This window comes from Triticum urartu, chromosome 4A (genome assembly GCF_056163025.1).
Source record: "Triticum urartu cultivar PI428250 chromosome 4A, HENAU_Tu73, whole genome shotgun sequence".
In the NCBI taxonomy this organism is placed as follows: domain Eukaryota; kingdom Viridiplantae; phylum Streptophyta; class Magnoliopsida; order Poales; family Poaceae; genus Triticum; species Triticum urartu.
In genome coordinates, this window is record NC_141876.1 from 479195778 (window position 1) to 479222658 (window position 26881).

The 26881-nt window shown below is 44.5% G+C and overlaps 1 long non-coding RNA gene across 1 annotated transcript; it reads right to left on the reverse strand.

Moving 5' to 3' along the window:
* Positions 1-664: 664 nt before the first annotated feature.
* LOC147976226 (uncharacterized) lies at positions 665-3904 on the reverse strand. The gene is made up of 3 exons (XR_015602126.1): positions 3482-3904; positions 2266-2340; positions 665-1008 (listed from the first exon to the last, which is right to left on the reverse strand). It is a non-coding gene; the product is annotated as an uncharacterized LOC147976226 (long non-coding RNA).
* Positions 3905-26881: the final 22977 nt, after the last annotated feature.

Consider the following 26881-nt stretch of genomic DNA (forward strand, 5'->3'; position numbering starts at 1 on the left):
GATATACTCATATATGCTCAAATCATCTGTGAAGATCAGAAAATAATGATACTTGTCGCGAGCCTCAATATTTATCGGACCACATACATCAGTATGTATGATTTCCAACAAATCCGTTGCTCGCTCCATTGTTCCGAAGAACAGAGTCTTAGTCATCTTGCCCATGAGGCATGGTTCGCAAGCATCAACTGATTCATAATCAAGTGATTCCAAAATCCCATCAGCATGGAGGTTCTTCATGCGCTTTACACCAATATGACCTAAACGGCAGTGCTACAAATAAGTTGCACTATCATTATTAACTTTGCATCTTTTGGTTTCAATATTATGATTATGTGTATCACTACGATCGAGATCCAACGAACTATTTTCATTGGGTGTGTAACCATATAAGGTTTTATTAATGTAAACAGAACAACAATTTATTCTCTTACTTAAATGAATAACCGTATTACAATAAACATGATCAAATCATATTCATGCTTAACGCAAACACCAAATAACACTTATTCAGGTTCAACACTAATCCCGAAAGTATAGGGAGTGTGCGGTGATGATCATATCAATCTTGGAACCACTTCCAACACACATCGTCACTTCACCCTTAACTTGTGACGCCCCGATTCAATCGTACACTAATCATACACGCAAACGTGTACGATCAAGATCAGGGACTCACGGGAGGATATCACAACACAACTCTACAAATAAAATAAGTCATACAAGCATCATATTACAAGCCAGGGGCCTCGAGGGCTCGAATACAAGAGCTCGATCATAGACGAGTCAGCGGAAGCAACAATATCTGAGTACAGACATAAGTTAAACAAGTTTGCCTTAAGAAGGCTAGCACAAACTGGGATACAGATCGAAAGAGGCGCAGGCCTCCTGCCTGGGATCCTCCTAACTACTCCTGGTCGTCGTCAGCGGGCATCACGTAGTAGTAGGCACCTCCGGTGTAGTAGGAGTCGTCGTCGACGGTGGCATCTGGATCCTGGGCTCCAACATCTGGTTGCGACAACCAGGTAGAAGGGATAGGGGAAAAGAGGGAGAAAGCAACCGTGAGTACTCATCCAAAGTACTCGCAAGCAAGGAGCTACACTACATATGTATGCATTGGTATCAAAGGAATAAGGATATTATATGTGGACTGAACTGCAGAAAGCCGGAATAAGGGGGGGATAGCTAGTCCTTTCGAAGACTACGCTTCTGGCAGCCTCCTTCTTGCAGCATGTAGAAGAGAGTAGACTGAAGTCCTCCAAGTAGCATCGCATAGCATAATCCTAACCGATGATCCTCCCCTCGTCGCCCTGTGAGAGAGCGACCATCGGTTGTATCTGGCACTTGGAAGGGTGTGTTTTATTAAGTATCCGGTTCTAGTTGTCATAAGGTCAAGATACAACTCCAAGTCGTCCTGTTACCGAAGTTCACGGCTATTCGAATAGATTAACTTCCCTGCAGGGGTGCACCACATTCCCCAACACGCTCGATCCCATTTGGCCGGACACACTTTCCTGGGTCATGCCCGGCCTTGGAAGATCAACACGTCGCAGCCCCACCTAGGCACAACAGAGAGGTCAGCACGCCGGTCTAAACCTAAGCGCACAGGGGTCTGGGCCCATCGCCCTTAGCACACCTGCATGTTGCGTACGCGGCCGGAAGCAGAACTAGCCCCCTTAATACAAGAGCAGGCTTACGTTCCAATCCGGCGCGCGCCACTCAGTCGCTGACGTCACGAAGGCTTCGGCTGATACCACGACGCCGGGATACCCATAACTACTCCCGCGTAGATGGTTAGTGCGTATAGACCAAATGGCCAGACTCAGATCAAATACCCAGATCTCGTTAAGCGTGTTAAGTATCCGCGAACGTCGACCAGGGCCAGGCCCACCTCTCTCCTAGGTGGTCGGAACCTGCCCTGTCGCTCCGCCTCAAAGATCCACTCGCGGGTGCTCCTCAAGCCGACCCGTCTTTAGTCACCACATGTATCATGTATAAAGTATATAGTATATACCCGTGATCAACTCCCGAGTGATCACGGCCCGATAGTATAGCATGGCAGACGGACAAGGATGTAGGGCCACTGATGAAAAACTAGCATCCTATACTAAGCATTAGGATTGCAGGTAAGGTAACAACAGTAGTAGCAAGGACAGGCTATGCATCAGTATAGGATTAACGGGAAGCAGTAACATGCTACACTACTCTAATGCAAGCAGTATAGAGAAGAGTAGGCGATATCTGGTGATCAAAGGGGGGGCTTACCTGGTTGCTCAGACAAGAGAGAGGGGTCGTCAACTCCGTAGTCGTACTGGGTAGCAGCGGCGTCGGTCTCGGTGTCTATCGAGAGAAGAGGGGGGGAAACAATAAATATTTAAACAAGCATATGCATAGTGATGCATGACATGACAAGTAACGGCGTTAGAGGCGCCCTAACGCGGTAGTAGGTGATTCTGGTGAAGGGGGATAACATCCGGGAAAGTATCCCCGGTGTTTCGCGTTTTCGGGCAGAGGAGCCGGAGGGGGAAAGTTACGTGTTCGATAGGTTAGGGGGGTGTGGCGGACGAACGGGTTGCGTATCCGTAATCGTCTCGTCGTTCTGAGCAACTTCCATGTACAAAGTTTTTCCATCCGAGCTACGGTTTATTTTATATGATTTTCTAAAGATTTTATTAATTTCTGATATTTAATTAATTATTTAAATTAATTCGAAAATGAATTAATGACATCAGCATGATGTCATGCTGACATCAGCAGTCACAGGGATTGACTAAGTCAAACTTACACGTGGGTCCCACTTGTCATACTCTGTTAGTTAATTAACAATAGTTAATTAGGTTAATTAGTCATTAGGTTAATTAACCTTAATTAGTTAATTTAATCAGAATTAATTAAGTTAATTATTTAGTTAATTAATTAATTAATTATATTATTTTTTTAATTTATTATTATTATTTTTAATTTCGTTCTGGGCGTAGGCCCCACATGTCAATAGCCCTAGGGGCCTTAGTGGGTGGGGTTAACGGGTGCGGGCGAAGGGGTGCCCGCACACTAGAGCCCACCAGGGGAGGGGGGCGCCGGCCACAACGGGCCGGAGCAGGGCGGTGCGGCAACGGGCGCCGACGGTCGGAGGTAGGCACGGTGAGCGGCAGGCGGGGCAATGGTGGACGGCGCGGCATCGGGCGCGGGCGCCCATCGAGGGCGAGGTCGTGGCCTCGGCTGGGGCGCCAGCGCGCGGCAGCAAAGGCCGGCGCAGTGCGGCCCGGGTGCGAGGCACCGCGGCGCGTGGCGGGGGTAGGGCGCTGCCGGCAGTCGGTTTAGAGGGGGGTGCGAAGGCGCGGGTAACCGGACGATGCCGGAGGGCGCGGTCAGCGCGGGGGGGGGGGGGCGTCCAGGACCTGCGCGGGAGCGGGGTGGACGAGCACGATGACCACGGTGACCACGGACGAAAGGAAGGGGAGGCGGAGGCCGAGGGCCTCACCAGCGTTTGCAGGGGCACATGGGCGTCGAGGCTCGAGGGTGACCCGTGGGGAGGAGGACGGGGACGAGGCGTCGAAGAGGGGCAGGCCAGCGAGGTGGGGGCTCCGGAGGCCGGTTTTGGCAGCGGCGTGCGACGGCCTGAGGAGGAAGCCCAACACGGGGACGGCAGCGTGGGGGCGTCCTGGCTCGTACGCGTGGTCGGGGGCGAGGAAGTGGTCGACGACGAGGCGTGCAACGAGCTCCTAGGCGGCGGGGTAAATGGTGACCGCGGTGGGACGAGGGGCGTCGGGGTCGGGCGCGCCGCCCAGATCCAGAACGGGGAAGGAGGAGGAGAGGCGTGTGAGGGGGTGTCGGGCACGAGGCGCTTCGCCTCTGGGCGTGCGGCGGCGCGAGGGATGGCGAGGGTAGTGAGGGGGTCGAGTGGGAGGAGTGGGGAGCTCGCTAGGGTTAGGTCTCAGGGGGGTGGGGATAAGGTGCGGCCGGCTGGGCCGGCCCGTTCGGACGGCGAAGGCCAGCTGGGCCACTTGGCCCAGCGGGGGGGGGGGGGGTTCTGCTTTTTTTTGTTTGACCTTTTTCTTTTTTTCTATTTTTCTTTTCTGTTTTCTTTTAGCTCCTAATTATTTTAGTTTCTTTAAAATACCAGGTTAGCACCTAACTTAGTATCATCAAAATAGGCCACTGCCAAACCTAGTCTGGACCCAAAATAAATTAGTATAATGTATTTTTATTTTTCAAAAGCAATTAAATTATTAGTTTAGCCACTGTTTTTAATTAGTTTAGGGCATTTAAACACTTTGTAAAAGGTTTGTTCCACCACAAAATCTAGTTAGGGATCATTTGCCACATGATGAACATTTTAGTTTTGATGTTTGAAAACTTTTATTGTTTGCTTGATTTTGATTTTGAATTTGAATCGGTTTCGAACTAACGCGAGATTACTAACAGTAATCAAAGTGACGTGGCATCGTTAACGGGGGATTACTGTAGCCTCATTATCCGGGCGTCACAATTCTCCTCCACTACAAGAAATCTCGTCCCGAGATTTAAGAGGGGGACTAGGGGGTAAGGTCTGGTTACGAAATTCTAACGAATCTTCTCGGTCTTGGTTGCTCTCCTCGAAGTGGTCGATCCATTACATTGATGTCTTCCTCTTTCTGCTTCAGGTCATTAAGATGAAGTCGGCATCCTTTCTTCGAAAACTCCATCGTACTTACGAAAGAATAAGGGGGAGCATTCCGGGAGGACAGACCTCGGCAAGGTTGACTATCTGGTAGATAACATCGGGGAGGGACGCGGAAAGTAACTCTCGAATGGAAACCTCCGAAAATATCGAGAGCAAAGTAAGGAGGTACCATGAGAAGTTCCAAACGGATAGGCAAGCATTCGATGCCTAATCAGAAGGTGAAAGGGGTTCAGAGCAACGAGAATAGGTATTGCGTCTAATACCCGAATAGATCACTTGGCAGGTGGCCCGTGAATTACATAAGAAGTCAAGCGCGAGGAATAACTTTGACAACAGGGTGTACAGGAGATTCAGGTTTCGATCCGGTGTAACTGTGGGTTATGGACCCACCACGTGGTTAAAGTAGGAAGGGCATTGACATCTTGCACGGCCATGATAGCAAGGCATGTCAGTGAATAACCGGTCAGTTATGTTGGTAGCATCATTGGTACCAAGGGCGAGGGACAAAGAGAACCATTTTCCTGCTCGTTGAACGAGGCGGACCATTAGGCAAAGTTCTCGTCCATCGGTGGATACCAGAATGTCATCAACAATAGTAACAGGGTCTTACTGACAGAGTTATACACCGAGGTGTTTACATAAGCAGGCGATTGTTCCTGCTTAGATCATATAGATTACAAGAAACGTTAAACCAACCAATGGAAGGGAAAATACGATTATCAGATTAAACAGGACAATGGAAAGGAAATTGTGTTTAAACACATATTTCAAGGGTATATCCTACCCAAGGACAAGCAGATCATGATATCCATGACATGATATAATGTAGAAAACTCCTTAGGTACGGAAGAGAATTTTCATGACATTATCCATACAGCGGTGTTTGGATAATTGAGCAGGAAACATTTAACATTGGGCTTCAATTGTTCCTGTTCAAAATCGAAGTACCACAGACATGCTTCAAGATAGCATGGACATGGTCAACAGGTGAATATCAGACTTTGGAAACACAAAGGGTCTACTAGAAATAACTTGTAGAATAAGTCTTACAATTTCCTCATGGAAGAATGGATAACCTTGCTGAAAAGGAAACTATAACAATAGGTCCTCCGGCCAGGTGTGCTAGGCATGACATCATCTTACCGGGTCATATAAGGAACAATGTTGTAACTCTTGGAAATATGTTCCAACCATCATATCTAACCTAGATTCAGATCTGATTAGTGCCAGGATACCTCCGACTTAGTAAGCCTGAGAAGAAAGGTGCAACACAATTGACGAGATGACAATGTAAGATTCTCGGGGAATGAACTATGAAGTGATTTCCGTTAACAAGAGTTCATCATTAATCCAAGGAGAGGACAAGGAGGTGTCTGATGAACTCAACGGCAATTCATCGAGATTTCCAAAAGATGGATTTCCACAATTAAGCGAACAAGGAGATAACATTTGTCAGATCAAATGATATAAGGGAGTATGCTCACGGAAAACATACACAATTAAACATTGGTTGAAAGGTGCGCCCAAAATATGGGTTGGGTTTCACAACCAATGTCAGAATGGTGATTCAATAATCAATAGTCTAAGAACGAACGGTCGACCATTATCTTCAAAGCAATAGGGTTGCCAGAAAGGCAGAATCCAAACAGCACCGTTCACCTCTTGGTATCCCGGTTAGATCCAACACGGGGACCAAGAAAGAATGGCGATGGTGATAAGTATTACCTGTATCAAGAATTCTTAAGAGGAGGAGCAATCCTCACAACATCCTTGATATTAAAAGATGGTAATACTCCAAGGTAGAACACAACACTAGCTGGAGAACAAGTTGCATTCACTATGTGGGGAAGTTCATGATGAAAGGAAGTCAAGGGTGTTGTCGATGATAATAAAAATCATCGAGGGCAAGGAGGGTATTTCTCATCATGAGCACAGTTGACATCTCGGAAGAAGTCAAAGTGTTGAAGGTGATCTGACACATTTGCCGGGAGGTTTCAAGAGGATGCAATCAAATAACAACGGCAACAAGCAAGGAAATGACAAAGTGGCAAGTTATAGGATCAATATATAAGAGGCAAGCTCGGAAACAAAGTTGCATTCCAAGACAAGCAACAAGATGTTGAAAGCTTGACGTAAGTCGTGCTCACACACTGAAGAATACGTGCACCAGAGAATGACAAGGTAGCACAGTCAAAGGTAGCAAGACCAGGATGCAGCTGATAGTCTAGGAATGACCAGCTTGAGTTTAGAATTTCCCAGTAAAAATACTAGGGGTATTTGATTTGTAGTGCGGAATAATTTCACTAGTCGGTGTTCTCGGTTGACAACAACCTATAACCTAAGAACAATTGGACCTGGTGAGTAATAACAATTGATGAAGAACCCATATGAAGTTATGATGTTCCATGATATTCTTGAGACACCAGATTGTAATACTCGACGGTAGAGCAGAGTAGAGGGTGGACACATGAAGTGATCTGCAGAAGACAAGTACTTCATCTTGTCTGAGAAATGGAATCAAAGGGGATCAATCATGGTCGGAGCCATGATAGCAAAGGATCAATTCACAGGTACCAGATGATATTATACCAAGGAAATAGTTATTATTACAAGAAGTTTCCATGATAGGATCTACATCATGTCCATGGGCATGAACACAAAGTTCAAGGTCGACTCCCACTTCTCCAATGCATAACCTTTCATTTACTTCTCGCGTTCGATGAAGTTGTAGTGTTGAAATTTTATCTGGCAAAATACCAGAAGAGTATGACTCGTGAAAACTTTCGAGTTCACACATATTAAGGAAGGCATAGGTTCAAGCCATCGGGGCTTCTTAGCACATGTACCACGAACTTCAGGAGTAAATAACACAAGCTCAAAAGTAGAGCATGGTTGACAAAGCGGAGGATACAATTTACCAAAGGCATTATATACCCGTGGAAAGGCTCACAAGGTTATTGAATATGAAGGACGATGTCAGATGAAATCCAACAAAATGGATCGGGCGATCCACAACGGAGCTGATGTGAGTATCGGTACTCAATCAGACAAAGAAAGAATGCACAACATCATATTATAGAACATCTGAATAATTCGATGTTTAGATAACAAAGGAATTATGATTTTCAAATCAAGGGATCAGGAGCAAACGCTCTGATCAAGGACGGACAAGTTGAATAGACTTAGGGGTACAATCGATGGCAATTTGATTGGTTAAGAACCAGCTCATGTTTAAAATGACGTCTGAGCCGGAAAGATAATTAAAAGGATCAACTGATGATTGCATGCATTCGCACTCATGTTGAATCAAAGGGATCAAAATGATGGTGCCTAAGGATACTCACGAATATTGCCAGACATATGGAAAGTATCCATCATGCAAGCAGACAAGTATTGTAGAGCAATAAGCTACTAAGGATTTTTGGAGGATCGAATAGTATTTCGATGACCACTGTGAAACACATGAACAACTGGGGGATGAGCGGATACTCGATAAGTGCGAGAATTATCCGTAGGGGTATTCAGGTGACAAAGAACAGCAAGGCAGTAAGCTCAAAGGATTATCGAAACAACGACGAGTATTTCGGGGTATCTTGTAATAAACTGGGGATGAATGTAAGAATACCAACTATAAGTAGTTACCCATAAGGGTTGACGGTGGAAGGGGAATTGCAAACGCGACGAACACAAGTTCTCGGGTTAACAGCGGAGAGTATCTTCAGGGTCTTCCCGTGCAGCAGACGATCATCAGTAATAAGGGGCTCTCCGGGTAAAAGTGATAACGAGATCCTAATGTTAGATTTAGCAAAATTCATTTAACCCAAATAGAAGAGAGATCAGAGTTCCAGAGTATAGACGAGGAATAAAAGATCCTAATACCACCCAGATGGCGACGTGGGCCCGTAAGGCACACAGCCATGTTAGTAAAAAGTTTCGTAATGTCTAGACTCGACTTCGGCCAAGGAGTGTGGAAGGGGGATTCCTACAGGCAGTCGGCTCTGATACCAACTTGTGACGCCCCCGATTCAATCGTACACTAATCATACACGCAAACGTGTACGATCAAGATCAGGGACTCACGGGACGATATCACAACACAACTCTACAAATAAAATAAGTCATACAAGCATCATATTACAAGCCAGGGGCCTCGAGGGCTCGAATACAAGAGCTCGATCATAGACGAGTCAGCGGAAGCAACAATATCTGAGTACAGACATAAGTTAAACAAGTTTGCCTTAAGAAGGCTAGCACAAACTGGGATACAGATCGAAAGAGGCGCAGGCCTCCTGCCTGGGATCCTCCTAACTACTCCTGGTCGTCGTCAGCGGGCATCACGTAGTAGTAGGCACCTCCGGTGTAGTAGGAGTCGTCGTCGACGGTGGCATCTGGATCCTGGGCTCCAACATCTGGTTGCGACAACCAGGTAGAAGGGATAGGGGAAAAGAGGGAGAAAGCAACCGTGAGTACTCATCCAAAGTACTCGCAAGCAAGGAGCTACACTACATATGTATGCATTGGTATCAAAGGAATAAGGATATTATATGTGGACTGAACTGCAGAAAGCCGGAATAAGGGGGGGATAGCTAGTCCTTTCGAAGACTACGCTTCTGGCAGCCTCCGTCTTGCAGCATGTAGAAGAGAGTAGACTGAAGTCCTCCAAGTAGCATCGCATAGCATAATCCTAACCGATGATCCTCCCCTCGTCGCCCTGTGAGAGAGCGACCACCGGTTGTATCTGGCACTTGGAAGGGTGTGTTTTATTAAGTATCCGGTTCTAGTTGTCATAAGGTCAAGATACAACTCCAAGTCGTCCTGTTACCGAAGATCACGGCTATTCGAATAGATTAACTTCCCTGCAGGGGTGCACCACATTCCCCAACACGCTCGATCCCATTTGGCCGGACACACTTTCCTGGGTCATGCCCGGCCTCGGAAGATCAACACGTCGCAGCCCCACCTAGGCACAACAGAGAGGTCAGCACGCCGGTCTAAACCTAAGCGCACAGGGGTCTGGGCCCATCGCCCTTAGCACACCTGCACGTTGCGTACGCGGCCGGAAGCAGAACTAGCCCCCTTAATACAAGAGCAGGCTTACGTTCCAATCCGGCGCGCGCCACTCAGTCGCTGACGTCACGAAGGCTTCGGCTGATACCACGACGCCGGGATACCCATAACTACTCCCGCGTAGATGGTTAGTGCGTATAGACCAAATGGCCAGACTCAGATCAAATACCCAGATCTCGTTAAGCGTGTTAAGTATCCGCGAACGTCGCCAGGGCCAGGCCCACCTCTCTCCTAGGTGGTCGGAACCTGCCCTGTCGCTCCGCCTCAAAGATCCACTCGCGGGTGCTCCTCAAGCCAACCCGTCTTTAGTCACCACATGTATCATGTATAAAGTATATAGTATATACCCGTGATCAACTCCCGAGTGATCACGGCCCGATAGTATAGCATGGCAGACGGACAAGGATGTAGGGCCACTGATGAAAAACTAGCATCCTATACTAAGCATTAGGATTGCAGGTAAGGTAACAACAGTAGTAGCAAGGACAGGCTATGCATCAGTATAGGATTAACGGGAAGCAGTAACATGCTACACTACTCTAATGCAAGCAGTATAGAGAAGAGTAGGCGATATCTGGTGATCAAAGGGGGGGCTTGCCTGGTTGCTCAGACAAGAGAGAGGGGTCGTCAACTCCGTAGTCGTACTGGGTAGCAGCGGCATCGGTCTCGGTGTCTATCGAGAGAAGAGGGGGGGAAACAATAAATATTTAAACAAGCATATGCATAGTGATGCATGACATGACAAGTAACGGCGTTAGAGGTGCCCTAACGCGGTAGTAGGTGATTCTGGTGAAGGGGGATAACATCCGGGAAAGTATCCCCGGTGTTTCGCGTTTTCGGGCAGAGGAGCCGGAGGGGGAAAGTTACGTGTTCGATAGGTTAGGGGGGGTGTGGCGGACGAACGGGTTGCGTATCCATAATCGTCTCGTCGTTCTGAGCAACTTCCATGTACAAAGTTTTTCCATCCGAGCTATGGTTTGTTTTATATGATTTTCTAAAGATTTTATTAATTTCTGATATTTAATTAATTATTTAAATTAATTCGAAAATGAATTAATGACATCAGCATGATGTCATGCTGACATCAGCAGTCACAGGGATTGACTAAGTCAAACTTACACGTGGGTCCCACTTGTCATACTCTGTTAGTTAATTAACAATAGTTAATTAGGTTAATTAGTCATTAGGTTAATTAATCTTAATTAGTTAATTTAATCAGAATAAGTTAATTATTTTGTTAATTAATTAATTATATTATTATTATTTTAATTTCTTATTATTATTTTTAATTTCGTTCTGGGCGTAGGCCCCACATGTCAATAGCCCTAGGGGCCTTAGTGGGTGGGGTTAACGGGTGCGGGCGAAGGGGTGCCCGCACACTAGAGCCCACCAGGGGAGGGGGGCGCCGGCCACAACGGGCCGGAGCAGGGCGGTGCGGCAACGGGCGCCGACGGTCGGAGGTAGGCACGGTGAGCGGCAGGCGGGGCAATGGTGGACGGCGCGGCATCGGGCGCGGGCGCCCATCGAGGGCGAGGTCGTGGCCTCGGCTGGGGCGCCAGCGCGCGGCAGCAAAGGCCGGCGCAGTGCGGCCCGGGTGCGAGGCACCGCGGCGCGTGGCGGGGGTAGGGCGCTGCCGGCAGTCGGTTTAGAGGGGGGTGCGAAGGCGCGGGTAACCGGACGATGCCGGAGGGCGCGGTCAGCGCGGGGGGGGGGGGGGGGGGGGGGGGGCGTCCAGGACCTGCGCGGGAGCGGGGTGGACGAGCACGATGACCACGGTGACCACGGACGAAAGGAAGGGGAGGCGGAGGCCGAGGGCCTCACCAGCGTTTGCAGGGGCACATGGGCGTCGAGGCTCGAGGGTGACCCGTGGGGAGGAGGACGGGGACGAGGCGTCGAAGAGGGGCAGGCCAGCGAGGTGGGGGCTCCGGAGGCCGGTTTTGGCAGCGGCGTGCGACGGCCTGAGGAGGAAGCCCAACACGGGGACGGCAGCGTGGGGGCGTCCTGGCTCGTACGCGTGGTCGGGGGCGAGGAAGTGGTCGACGACGAGGCGTGCAACGAGCTCCTAGGCGGCGGGGTAAATGGTGACCGCGGTGGGACGAGGGGCGTCGGGGTCGGGCGCGCCGCCCAGATCCAGAACGGGGAAGGAGGAGGAGAGGCGTGTGAGGGGGTGTCGGGCACGAGGCGCTTCGCCTCTGGGCGTGCGGCGGCGCGAGGGATGGCGAGGGTAGTGAGGGGGTCGAGTGGGAGGAGTGGGGAGCTCGCTAGGGTTAGGTCTCAGGGGGGTGGGGATAAGGTGCGGCCGGCTGGGCCGGCCCGTTCGGACGGCGAAGGCCAGCTGGGCCACTTGGCCCAGCGGGGGGGGGGGGGGGGGGGTTCTGCTTTTTTTTGTTTGACCTTTTTCTTTTTTTCTATTTTTCTTTTCTGTTTTCTTTTAGCTCCTAATTATTTTAGTTTCTTTAAAATACCAGGTTAGCACCTAACTTAGTAAATAGTCCACTGCCAAACCTAGTCTGGACCCAAAATAAATTAGTATAATGTATTTTTATTTTTCAAAAGCAATTAAATTATTAGTTTAGCCACTGTTTTTAATTAGTTTAGGGCATTTAAACACTTTGTAAAAGGTTTGTTCCACCACAAAATCTAGTTAGGGATCATTTGCCACATGATGAACATTTTAGTTTTGATGTTTGAAAACTTTTATTGTTTGCTTGATTTTGATTTTGAATTTGAATCGGTTTCGAACTAACGCGAGATTACTAACAGTAATCAAAGTGACGTGGCATCATTAACGGGGGATTACTGTAGCCTAATTATCCGGGCGTCACATAACTAGTCTCTGTTTATTCTGCAACTCCCGTTTCGAGTTACTAATCTTAGCAACTGAACTAGTATCAAATACTGAGGGTTTGCTATAAACACTAGTAAAGTACACATCAATAACATGTATGTCAAATATACTTATGTTCACTTTTGCCATCCTTCTTATTCGCCAATCACTTGGGGTAGTTCCGCTTCCAGTGACCAGTCCCTTTGCAGTAGAAGCACTTAGTCTCAGGCTTAGGACCAGACTTGGGCTTCTTCACTTGAGCAGCAACTTGCTTGCTGTTCTTCTTGAAGTTCCCCTTCTTCCCTCTGCCCTTTTCTTGAAACTAGTGATCTTGTCAACCATCAACACTTGATGTTTTCTTGATTTCTACCTTCGTTGATTTCAGCATCACGAAGAGCTTGGGAGTTGTTTCCGTTGTCCCTTGCATATCATAGTTCATCACGAAGTTCTACTAACTTGGTGATGGTGACTAGAGAATTCTGTCAATCACTATCTTATCTGGAAGATAAACTCCCACTTGATTCAAGCGATTGTAGTACTCAGACAATCTGAGCACATGCTCACTAATTGAGCGATTCTCCTCCATCTTCTAGCTATAGAACTTGTTGGAGACTTCATATCTCTCAACTCGGGTATTTGCTTGAAATATTAACTTCAACTCCTAGAACATCTCATATGCTCCATGACGTTCAAAACGTCTTTGAAGTCCCGATTCTAAGCCGTTAAGCATGGTGCACTAAACTATCAAGTAGTCATCATATTGAGCTAGCCAAACGTTCATAACGCCTGCATCTGCTCCTGCAATAGGTCCGTCACCTAGCGGTGCATCAAGGACATAATTCTTCTGTGCAGCAATGAGGATAAACCTCAGATCACGGATCCAATCCGCATCATTGCTACTAACATCTTTCAACACAATTTTTCTCTAGGAACATATCAAAATAAACATATGAAAGCAACAACGCAAGCTATTGATCTACAACATAATTTGCAAAATACTACCAGGACTAAGTTCATGATAAATTTAAGTTCAATTAATCATATTACTTAAGAACTCCCACTTAGATAGACATCCCTCTAATCCTCTAAGTGATTACGTGATCCAAATCAACTAAACCATGTCCGATCATCATGTGAGATGGAGTAGTTTCATTGGTGAACATCATTATGTTGATCATATCTACTATATGATTCACGCTCGACCTTTCGGTCTCCGTGTTCCGAGGCCATATCTGTATATGCTTGGCTCGTCAAGTATAACCTAAGTATTCCGCGTGTGCAACTGTTTCGCACCCGTTGTATTTGAACGTAGAACCTATCACACCCGATCATCACGTGGTGTCTCAGCACGAAGAACTTTCGCAACGGTCCAAACTCAGGGAGAACACTTCTTGATAATTTAGTGAGAGATCATCTTATAATGCTACCGTCAATCAAAGCAAGATAAGATGCATAAAAGGATAAACATCACATGCAATCAATATAAGTGATATGATATGGCCATCATCATCTTGTGCTTGTGATCTCCATCTCCGAAGCACCGTCGTGATCACCATCGTCACCGGCGTGACACCTTGATCTCCATCGTAGCATCGTTGTCGTCTCGCCAAGCTTATGCTTCTACGACTATCACTACCGCTTAGTAATAAAGTAAAGCATTACATCGCGATTGCATTGCATACAATAAAGCGACAACCATATGGCTCCTGCCAGTTGCCGATAACTCGGTTACAAAACATGATCATCTCATACAATAAAATTCAGCATCATGTCTTGACCATATCACATCACAACATGCCCTGCAAAAACAAGTTAGACGTCCTCTACTTTGTTGTTGCAAGTTTTACGTGGCTGCTACGGGCTTAAGCAAGAACCAATCTCACCTACGCATCAAAACCACAACGATAGTTTGTCAAATAGACTCCGTTTTAACCTTCGCAAGGACCGGGCGTAGCCATACTTGGTTCAACTAAAGTTGGAGAGACAGTCGCCCGCAAGCCACCTATGTGCAAAGCACGTCGGGGGAACCGCTCTCGCGTAAGCGTACGCGTAATGTTGGTCCGGGTCGTCTCGTCCAACAATGTCGCCGAACCAAAGTATGACATGCTGGTAGGCAGTATGACTTATATCGCCCACAACTCACTTGTGTTCTACTCGTGCATATAACATCAACATAAATAACCTAGGCTCGGATGCCACTGTTGGGTTTCGTAGTAATTTCAAAAAATTTCCTACGCACACGCAAGATCATGGTGATGCATAGCAACGAGAGGGGAGAGTATGATCTACGTACCCTTGTAGATCGCACGCGGAAGCGTTATATCAACGCGGTTGATGTAGTCGTATGTCTTCACGTCCGGCCGATCCAAGTACCGAAAGCACGGCACCTCCGAGTTCTGCACACGTTCGGCTCGGTGACGTCCTCGCCTTCTCGATCCAGCAAGAGGGGCGAAGTAGTAGATGAGTTCCGGCAGCACAACGGCGTGGTGACGGTGTTGGTGAAGAACAATTTCCGCAGGGCTTCGCCTAAGCACTACGAAAACTATGACAGAGGATAAACTAGAGGAGACGGGGTTGCCGGCACACGGCTTGGTGTTTCTTGATGTGTCCTTTGTGCTAGCCCTGCCCCTCTATTTATATGTTGAGCCCTGGGGTCAAAACTTGGAGTAAAAGCCTCCACAAAGTCGGTTTCACCCGAAAGGCAAGAGTCCTTCTCGGACTCCAGGGCCAGACGCCAGGGATCCCGGCGTCTGGACCCAGACGCCAGGGACCCTGGCGTCTGGCCCCTGGACTCCGCAAAACTTCCTTTTGCGCTTTCCAAAAACCTTGTGGGCTTTCCCCTTTGGCCCAAATAAAGTGTTCTCGTACCCAAACATTTCGGGAAACATCCGGAACCCCTTCCGGTGATTTTCGGAACCCTTCCGGTGACCAAACACTATTATCACATATATCAAACTTTATCTCCGGACCATTCCGGAGTTCCTCGTCATGTCCGTGATCTCATCCCGGACTCCGAACAACATTCGGTCACCAACATACATAACTCACATAGTACTATATCGTCAACGAACGTTAAGCGTGCGGACCCTACGGGTTCGAGAACTATGTAGACATGACCGAGACACGTCTCCGGTCAATAACCAATAGCGGGACCTGGATGCCCATATTGGCTCCTACATATTCTACGAAGATCTTTATCGGTCAGACCGCATAACAACATACGTTGTTCCCTTTGTCATCGGTATGTTACTTGCCCGAGATTCGATCGTCGGTATCCAATACCTAGTTCAATCTCGTTACCGGCAAGTCTCTTTACTCGTTCTGTAATACATCATCTCACAACTAACATATTAGTTGTAATGCTTGCAAGGCTTATGTGATGTGCATTACCGAGAGGGCCCAGAGATACCTCTCCGACAATCGGAGTGACAAATCCTAATCTCGAAATGCGCCAACCCAACATCTCCCTTTGGAGACACCTGTAATGCTCCTTTATAATCACCCAGTTACGTTGTGACGTTTGGTAGCACCCAAAGTGTTCCTCCGGCAAACGGGAGTTGCATAATCTCATAGTCATAGGAACATGTATAAGTCATGAAGAAAGCAATAGCAACATACTAAACGATCGGGTGCTAAGCTAATGGAATGGGTCATGTCAATCAGATCATTCAACTAATGATGTGACCTCGTTAATCAAATAACAACACTTTGTTCATGGTTAGGAAACATAACCATCTTTGATTAACGAGCTAGTCAAGTAGAGGCATAATAGTGACACTCTGGTTGTCTATGTATTCACACATGTATTATGTTTCCGGTTAATACAATTCTAGCATGAATAATAAACATTCATCATGAAATAAGGAAATAAATAATAACTTTATTATTGCCTCTAGGGCATATTTCCTTCACCTAGTGACAAGCATTAAGCATAGCAAAGTCATAGCAACATCAATCTCAGAACATAGTGGACACTAGGGATCAAACCCTAACAAAACTAACTCGATTACATGATAGATCCCATCCAACCCATCACCGTCCAGCAAGCCTACGATGGAATTACTCACACACGACGGTGAGCATCATGAAATTGGTGATGGAGGATGGTTGATGATGACGATGGCGACGGATTCCCCTCTCCGGAGCCCCAAACAGACTCCAGATCAGCCCTCCCGAGAGGTTTTAGGGCTTGGCGGCTGCTCCGTATCGTAAAACGCGATGATTTCTTCTCTCTGATTTTTTTCTCCCCGAAACACAATATATGGAGTTGGAGTTGGAGTCGGAGAGGCAACAGGGGGCCCACGAGGTAGGGGGCGCGCCCCCCACCCTCGTGGAGAGGTGGTGGGCCCCCTGGCCTTCATCTTTTGCAGGTATTTTTCTTATTTTCTGAAAAGCGGCTCCGTGAAGTTTCAGGCCATTCCGAGAACGTTTGCTCCTGCACATAAATAACACCATGGTAATTCTACTGAAAACAGCGTCAGTCCGGGATAGTTCCATTCAAATCATGCAAGTTAGAGTCCAAAACAAGGGCAAAAGTGTTTGAAAAAGTATATACATTGGAGACGTATCAACTCCCCCAAGCTTAAACCTTTGCTTGTCCTCAAGCAATTCAGTTGACAAACTGAAAGTGATAAAGAAAAACTTTTACAAACTCTGTTTGCTCTTGTTGTTGTAAATATGTAAAGCCAGCATTCAAGTTTTCAGCAAATATTATAACTAACCACATCACAATAACGCATAGATCTCAAGTTTACTCATATCAATAGCATAATCAACTAGCGAGCAATAATAATAAATCTCGGATGACAATGCTACCTCTTGAGCTTGCGTTGGATTTCCCCGAGGAGGAAGGGATGATGTAACAGAGTAGCGTAAGTATTTCCCTCAGTTTTTGAGAACCAAGGTATCAATCCAGTAGGAGGTCACGCTCAAGTCCCTCGTACCTGCACAAAACGATAGCTACTCGCAACCAATGCGATTAGGGGTTGTCAATCCCTTCACAGTCACTTACGAGAGTGAGATCTGATAGATATAATATTTTTGGTATTTTTGGTATAGAGATGCAAAGTGAAAAGTAAAAGGCAAAGTAAAAAAGCAAAGCAAGATTAAAGTGATGGAGATTGATATGATGAGAATAGACCCGGGGGCCATAGGTTTCACTAGTGGCTTCTCTCAAGAGCATAGGTATTCTACGGTGGGTGAACAAATTACTGTTGAGCAATTGACAGAATTGATCATAGTTATGAGAATATCTAGGCATGATCATGTATGTAGGCATCACATCCGTGACAAGTAGACCGAAACGATTCTGCATCTACTACTATTACTCCACTCATCGATCGCTATCCAGCATGCATCTAGAGTATTAAGTTAAAAACAGAGTAACACTTTAAGCAAGATGGCATGATGTAGAGAGATAAATTCATGCAATATGAAAGAAACCCCATCTTGTTATCCTCGATAGCAACGATGCAATACGTGCCTTGCTGCCCCTTCTGTCACTGGGAAAGGACACCGCAAGATCGAACCCAAAGCTAAGCACTTCTCCCATGGCAAGAACTACCAATCTAGTTGGCCAAACCAAACGGATAATTTGAAGAGACTTGCAAACATAACCAATCATACATAAAAGAATTCAGAGAAGATTCAAATATTATTCATAGATAGACTTGATCATAAACCCACAATTCATCGGTCTCAACAAACACACCACAAAAGGAAGATTACATCGAATAGATCTCCACAAGAGAGGGGGAGAACTTTGTATTGAGATCCAAAAAGAGAGAAGAAGCCATCTATCTACTAACTATGGACCCGAAGGTCTGAAGTAAACTACTCACACTTCATCGGAGAGGCTATGATGATGTAGAAGCCCTCCGTGATGACGGCCCTCTCCGGCGGAGCTCCAGAACAGGCCCCAAGATGGGATCTTGTGGATACAGAAAGTTGCGGCGGTGGAATTAGGTTTTTGGCTCCTGTTCTGATCGTTTGGGGGTACGTAGGTATATATAGGAGGAAAGGAGTACGTCGGTGGAGCACCGAGGGGGCCACGCCCTAGGGGGGTGGGCGCGCCCCCCACCCTCGTGACCGCCTCTTTGTCTCCTTGGAGTAGGGTCCAAGTCTCCTGGATCACGTTCGGTGAGAAAATCACGTTCCCGAATGTTTTATTCCGTTTGGACTCCGTTTGATATTCTGTTTCTCCGAAATACTGAAATAGGAAAAAAAATAGCAATTCTGGGCTGGGCCTCCGGTTAATAGGTTAGTCCCAAAAATAATATAAAAGTGGAAAATAATGCCCAATATAGTCCAAAACAGTAGATAATATAGCATGGAGCAATCAAAAATTATAGATACGTTGGAGACGTATCAGGCATCCCCAAGCTTAATTCCTGCTCGTCCTCGAGTAGGTAATGATAAAAAGAGAATTTTTGATGCGGAGTGCTACTTGGCATAATTTCAATGCAAATCTTCTTAATTGTGATATGAATATTCAGATTCGAAAGATTCAAGACAAAAGTTTATATTGACATAAAAATAATAATACTTCAAGCATACTAACAAAGCAATTATGTCTTCTCAAAATAACATGGCCAAAGAAAGTTATCCCTACAAAATCATATAGTCTGGCTATGCTCTATCTTCACCACAGAAAGTATTTAAATCATGCACAACCCCGATGACAAGCCAAGCAATTGTTTCATACTCTAACTTTTTCAAACTTTTTCAATCTTCACGCAATACATGAGCGTGAGCCATGGATATAGCACTATAGGTGGAATAGAATGGTGGTTGTGGAGAAGACAAAAAGGAGAAGATAGTCTCACATCAGCTAGGCATATCAACGGGCTATGGAGATGCCCATCAATAGATATCAATGTGAGTGAGTAGGGATTGCCATGCAACGGATGCACTAGAGCTATAAGTATATGAAAGCTCATGAAAAGAAACTAAGTGGGTGTGCATCCAACTTGCTTGCTCACGAAGACCTAGGGCATTTTGAGGAAGCCCATCATTGGAATATACAAGCCAAGTTCTATAATGTAAAATTCCCACTAGTATATTAAAGTGATAACGTGAGAGACTCTCTACTATGAAGATCATGGTGCTACTTTGAAGCACAAGTGTGGTAAAAGGATAGTAACATTGTCCCTTCTCTCTTTTCTCTCATTTTTTATTTATTTATTTTTATTTGGGCCTTTTCTCCTTTTTATGGCCTCTTTTCTTTCTCTTTTTTGGGCTTCTTTGGCCTCTTTTATTTATTTTTCGTTCGGAGTCTCATCCCGACTTATGGAGGAATCATAGTCTCCATCATCCTTTCCTCACTGGGACAATGCTCTAATAATGATGATCATCACACTTTTATTTTTCTTACAACTCAACAATTACAACTCGATACTTAGAACAAAATATGACTCTATATGAATGCCTCCGGCGGTGTACCGGGATATGCAATATGACAATGATGAATGTGTCATGATAAACGGAACAGTGGAAATTTGCATGGCAATATATCTAGGAATGGCTATGGAAATGCCATAATAGGTAGGTATGGTGGCTGTTTTGAGGAAGGTATATGGTGGGTGTATGATACCGGCGAAAGGTGTGCGGTATTAGAGAGGCTAGCAAAGGTGGAAGGGTGAGAGTGCGTATAATCCATGGACTCAACATTAATCATAAAGAACTCATATACTTATTGCAAAAATCTAGAAGTTATTAAAGCAAAGTATTACGTGCATGCTCCTAGGGGGATATATTGGTAGGAAAAGACCATCGCTCATCCCCGACCGCCACTCATAAGGAAGACAATCAATAAATAAATCATGCTCCGACTTCATCACATAACGGTTCACCATACGCGCATGCTACGAGAATCACAAACTTCAACACAAGTATTTTTTAAATTCACAACTACTCAACTAGCATGACTCTAATATTATCACCTCCATATCTCAAAACAATTATCATGCTTCAATCTTTTCTTAGTATTCAACACACTCAAAAGAAAGTTTCACAAATCTTGAATACCAAGCATATTATTATTAAGCAAATTACCATGCTATTAAGAGACTCTCAAAATAATTTAAGTGAAGCATGAGAGATCAATAGTTTATTTAAAACAAATCCACCACCATGCTCTAAAAGATATAAGTGAAGCACATAGAGCAAAATTATAACACTCAAAAGATATAAGTGAAGCACATAGAGCAAAATTACATAGCTCAAAAGATATAAGTGAAGCACATAGAGTATTCTATCAAATTTTAATTCATGTATGGCTCTCCCAAAAGGTGTGTACAGCAAGGATGATTGTGGCATACTAGAACACAAAGACAAAAATAATACAAGACGCTCCAAGCAAAACACATATCATGTTGGTGAATAAAAATATAGCTCCAAGTAAATTACTGATGGAAGTGGACGAAAGAGGGGATGCCTTCCGGGGCATCCCCAAGCTTTGACTTTTTGGTGTCCTTGCATTATCTTGAGGGTGCCATGGGCATCACCAAGCTTAGGCTCTTGCCACTCCTTGTTCCATAATCCATCACAAGAATTCACCCAAAACTTGAAAACTTCACAACACAAAACTTAAAGTAGAAAACTCGTGAGCTCCGTTAGCGAAAGAAAACAAAAGACCACTTCAAGGTAATGTAATGAACTCATTCTTTATTTATATTGGTGTTAAACCTACTGTATTCCAACCTCTCTATGGATTATAAATTATTTTACTAGCCATAGATTCATCAAAATAAGCAAACAACACACGAAAAACAGAATCTGTCAAAAACAGAACAGTCTGTAGTAATCTGTAGCTAGCGCAAGATCTGGAACCCCAAAAATTCTAAAATAAATTGCTGGACGTGAGGAATTTATCTATTAATCATGTGCAAAAAGAATTAACTAAATATCTATCTTCAAATAAAAATGACAGCAGTTCTCGTGAGCGCTAAAGTTTCTATTTTTACAGCAAGTTCAACAAGACTTTCCCCAAGTCTTCCCAACGGTTCTACTTGGCACAAACACTAATTAAACACAAAAAACACAACCAAAACAGAGGCTAAATAAATTATTTATTACTAAACATGAGCAAAAAGCAAGGAATAAAAATAAAATTGGGTTGCCTCCCAACAAGCGCTATCATTTAACGCCCCTAGCTAGGCATAAAAGCGAGGATAGATCTAGGTATTGCCATCTTTGGTAGGCAATTCTTCGATGAGGCATATATTTCCCTAGGGAATTTCTTTCTTTTTAGTGATTATCAAACTTTTAGGCACAAGATCGAAAAATTCATTTGTAGCAATTGGTTCCTTAATGATAGCAAAAAGATTGGGATGAATACTTATAGATTTAAGATCCGCAGTTTCCTTACTAGATGATTCACCCTTATTTTTAGGAACATACATAAGCTTGGAAATTTTAGTAGGAGGACTTGGAGTATTATTTACGAAAGAAAAAGTGCTTCCCAAGTTTGTAATGATACCCTCAAGTTTATCAATTCTAGTAGAATCTAAGTTTATCTTCTCATTAACTATGGGTTCCTTTTCCTTAATATTTTTCAAAGTCATTCCTACCTTAGATCCATATTGAGTAATTTGATTGTGGATCTTTTTATCTAGATTTTCAATCAATTCAATAGTAAACTTTATTTTCAATAATTTCAAGTCTTTGCATAACATGATCCAAAGTTAACATGGTTCCATTAACCAAAAGAGGTGGTGAGCCAAATAAATCTAACATAGCATTATAAGAATCAAAAGTATGGCTACCCAAGAAGTTCCCTCCGGTAATGGTATCGAGGATATATCTACACCAAGGATTAACACCTACATAAAAATTGCGGAGAAGAACTGAAGTAGATTGCTTCCTGGTAGATCTATTTTGAGCATTGCAAATTCTATACCAAGCATCTTTTAGATTTTCTCCCTCCCTTTGTTTAAAATTTAGAACTTCATTCTCGGGAGACAACGGAGAAGATATGAGGCTAGCCATGACGACAAGCAAACAAACTAGCACACGAGCAAACAAAAAGCAAGCAGGCAAAAGAGGCAAATAGAGAGGGAGGATAGAGAGAGAGGGCGAATAAAACGGCAAGGGTGAAGTGGGGGAGAGGAAAACGAGAGGCAAATGGCAAATAATGTAATGCGAGAGATAGGGATTGTGATGGGTACTTGGTATGTTGACTTTTTTGCGTAGACTCCCCCGCAATGGCGCCAGAAATTCTTCTTGCTACCTCTTGAGCTTGCGTTGGATTTCCCCGAAGAGGAAGGGATGATGCAGCAGAGTAGCGTAAGTATTTCCCTCAGTTTTTGAGAACCAACGTATCAATCCAGTAGGAGGCCACGCTCAAGTCCCTCGTACCTGCACAAAACGATAGCTACTCGCAACCAACGCGATTAGGGGTTGTCAATCCCTTCACGGTCACTTACGAGAGTGAGATCTGATAGATATAATATTTTTGGTATAGAGATGCAAAGTGAAAAGTAAAAGGCAAAGTAAAAAAGCAAAGCAAGATTAAAGTGATGGAGATTGATATGATGAGAATATACCCGAGGGCCATAGGTTTTACTAGTGGCTTCTCTCAAGAGCATAGGTATTCTACGGTGGGTGAACAAATTACTGTTGAGCAATTGACAGAATTGAGCATAGTTATGAGAATATCTAGGCATGATCATGTATATAGGCATCACGTCCGTGACAAGTAGACCGAAACGATTCTGCATCTACTACTATTACTCCACTCATCGACCGCTATCCAGCATGCATCTAGAGTATTAAGTTAAAAACAGAGTAACGCTTTAAGCAAGATGACATGATGTAGAGAGATAAATTCATGCAATATGAAATAAACCCCATCTTGTTATCCTCGATGGCAACGATGCAATACGTGTCGTGCTGCCCCTTCTGTCACTGGGAAAGGACACCGCAAGATCGAACCCAAAGCTAAGCACTTCTCCCATGGCAAGAACTACCAATCTAGTTGGCCAAACCAAACGGATAATTCGAAGAGACTTGCAAAGATAACCAATCATACATAAAAGAATTCAGAGAAGATTCAAATATTATTCATAGATAGACTTGATCATAAACCCACAATTCATCGGTCTCAACAAACACACCGCAAAAGGAAGATTACATCGAATAGATCTCCACAAGAGAGGGGGAGAACTTTGTATTGAGATCCAAAAAGAGAGAAGAAGCCATCTAGCTACTAACTATGGACCCGAAGGTCTGAAGTAAACTACTCACACTTCATCGGAGAGGCTATGATGATGTGGAAGCCCTCCGTGATGACGGCCCTCTCCGGCGGAGCTCCAAACAGGCCCCAAGATGGGATCTCATGGATACAGAAAGTTGCGGCGGTGGAATTAGGTTTTTGGCTCCTGTTCTGATCATTTGGGGGTACGTAGGTATATATAGGAGGAAGGAGTACGTCGGTGGAGCACCGAGGGGGGGCGCGCCCCCCACCCTCGTGACCGCCTCTTTGACTCCTTGGAGTAGGGTCCAAGTCTCCTGGATCACGTTCGGTGAGAAAATCATGTTCCCGAAGGTTTTATTCCGTTTGGACTCCGTTTGGTATTCTGTTTCTCCGAAATACTGAAATAGGCAAAAATAGCAATTCTGGGCTGGGCCTCGGTTAATAGGTTAGTCCCAAAATAATATAAAAGTGGAAAATAAAGCCCAATATAGTCCAAAACAGTAGGTAATATAGCATGGAGCAATCAAAAATTGTAGATACGCTGGAGACGTATCAGACAACACTTTCTCAAAACAACCATAATATGATATAACTAGATGGTATCTTGCTAGCCCTTTCTGAGACCGCAAAACATAAATGCAGAGCACCTTTGAGGACCAAGGACTGACTAGACATTGTAATTCATGGTAAAAGAGATCCAGTCAAGTCATACTCAATGTAAACTAACAGTAATGAATGCAAATGACAGCGGTGCTCTCCAACTGGTGCTTTTTAATAAGAGGATGATGACTCAGCATAAAAGTAAATAGATAGGCCCTTCACAGAGGGAAGCAGGGATTTGTAGAGGTGCCAGAGCTCGGTTTTGAAACAGAGGTGAATAATATTTTGAGCGGTATACTTTCATTGTCAACATAACAACCAAGAGATGGCAATATATTCCATGCTACACACATTATAGGCGGTTCCCAAACAGAATGGTAAAGTTTATACTCCCCCTTCCACCAACAAGCATCAATCCATGGCTTGCTCGAAACAACGAGTGCCTCCAACTAACAAGAGTCCCTGGGGGAGTTTTGTTTGCAATTATTTTGATTTAGTTTGCATAAAGCATGGGACTGGGAATCCCGGTGACCAGCCATTTATCTCGTGAGTGAGGAGCGGAGTCCACTCCTCTTGAGAATAACCCGCCTAACATGGAAGATACGGACAGCCCTAGTTGATACATGAGCTATTCGAGCATACAAAACATGATATTTATTTGAAGGTTTAGAGTTTGGCACATACAAATTTACTTGGAACGGAAGGTAGATACCGTATATAGGTAGGTATAGTGGACTCATGTGGAATAACTTTGGGGTTTAAGGAGTTTGGATGCACAAGCAGTATTCCCGTTTAGTACAGGTGAGGGCTAGCAAAAGACTGGGAAGCGACCAGCTAGAGAGCGACAACAGTCATGAACATGCATTAAAATTAATCAACACCGAATGCTAGCATGAGTAGGATATAATACACCATGAACATAAATATCGTGAAGGCTATGTTGATTTTGTTTCAACTACATACGTGAACATGTGCCAAGTCAAGTCACTTAAATCATTCAGAGGAGGATACCACCCTATCATACCACATCATAACCATTTTAATAGCATGTTGGCACGCAAGGTAAACCATTATAACTCATAGCTAATAAAGCATTGCATAAGAAACTATGATCTCTAGTTGTCATTGCAAACATGTTTATTCATAATAGGCTGAATCAGGAACGATGAACTAATCATATTTGCAAAAACAAAAGAGGTCGAGTTCATACCAGCTTTTCTCGTCTCAATAAGTTCATCATATAATCATCATTATTGCCTTTCACTTGCACGATCGAATGATGTGAATAATAATAATAATAGTGCACGTGCATTGGACTAAGCTGGAATCTGCAAGCACTCAATAAACAGGAGAAGACAAGGCAATATGGGCTCTTTTGTCAGATCAACAATAATGCATATAAGAGCCACCTCAACAATTTAATTATGGTCTTGTCCTATCGACTCCCAAGGAAAAGAAAATAAATGAAACTATTTACACGGGAAAGCTCCCAACAAGCAAAAGAAGAACATGAAATCTTTTTGGGTTTTCTTCTTTTTTAATTACTACTACAAGCATGGAAATTAAATTAATTAAAAGCTACAACTAATTTTTTGGTTTTTCTTAAGGTTTATTAAACACACAAGAAGAAAGCATAAAAAGGAAAATAAACTAGCATGGATGATACAATGAAAAAGTATGAGCACCGACATCTAGCAATGAGTGTGTGAACATAAATGTAATGTCGGTGGGAAATACGTACTCCGCCAAGCTTAGGCTTTTGGCCTAAGTTGGTCTATGGCCATGGCTGGCCTCGCGGATATACATAATAATAGTTGGGGTCGTACTGAGAAGAAGAAGAGGAGGAAGACTCCGATTGCCACTGGCTGACAATCATCTCCGGATCCCACTGATAATTAGACTGTCGTGAAGGATCAATTTGTGGTTCTGGCTCTGGCTGCTCAGCTGGTGTAGGGTTCCAGTAGGCGTGAATAGCCTTCAACGGAACAAGGTACGTGCCTACAGATAAATCAAACAACAAAGGAGTAGGCAGGGTAATAGTCTCAGGATGGTGTTTATTAAAGAACAATTGATATTTAAGCTCTCCTTCCCTATTCTTAACAATAAAATCACGTGCCACCATACTTTTATAATCTAGATAAGCACGAGGAAGCACCTTTTCTTCCTTCTCATAATGCCTAACAGGTATGTTAAAATGTGCGGCTAGGCGTGAAGCATAGATGCCTCCAAAGATGGGGCCCTTTGTACGGTTCAGACTTAACCGTTTGGCAATAATGCCACCCATACTAACAGAGTTATCACCATATAAACCGTGGAGCAAAATAATAATATCAGGGATACTAAGGTTTCTGCAGTTTCCGTGACCAATTAAACAACGACTAGCAAATAATGCAAAATAACGTAAAACGGGAAAATGTATGCTAGTGATTCGTGCATCGGAAACCTTCCTTGTTTCCCCTACAGTGATAGTATCAATAAAGCCCTCCACATCATCGCGATGTGGCTCTTCTGTCTTGCCCTCAAAAGGGAC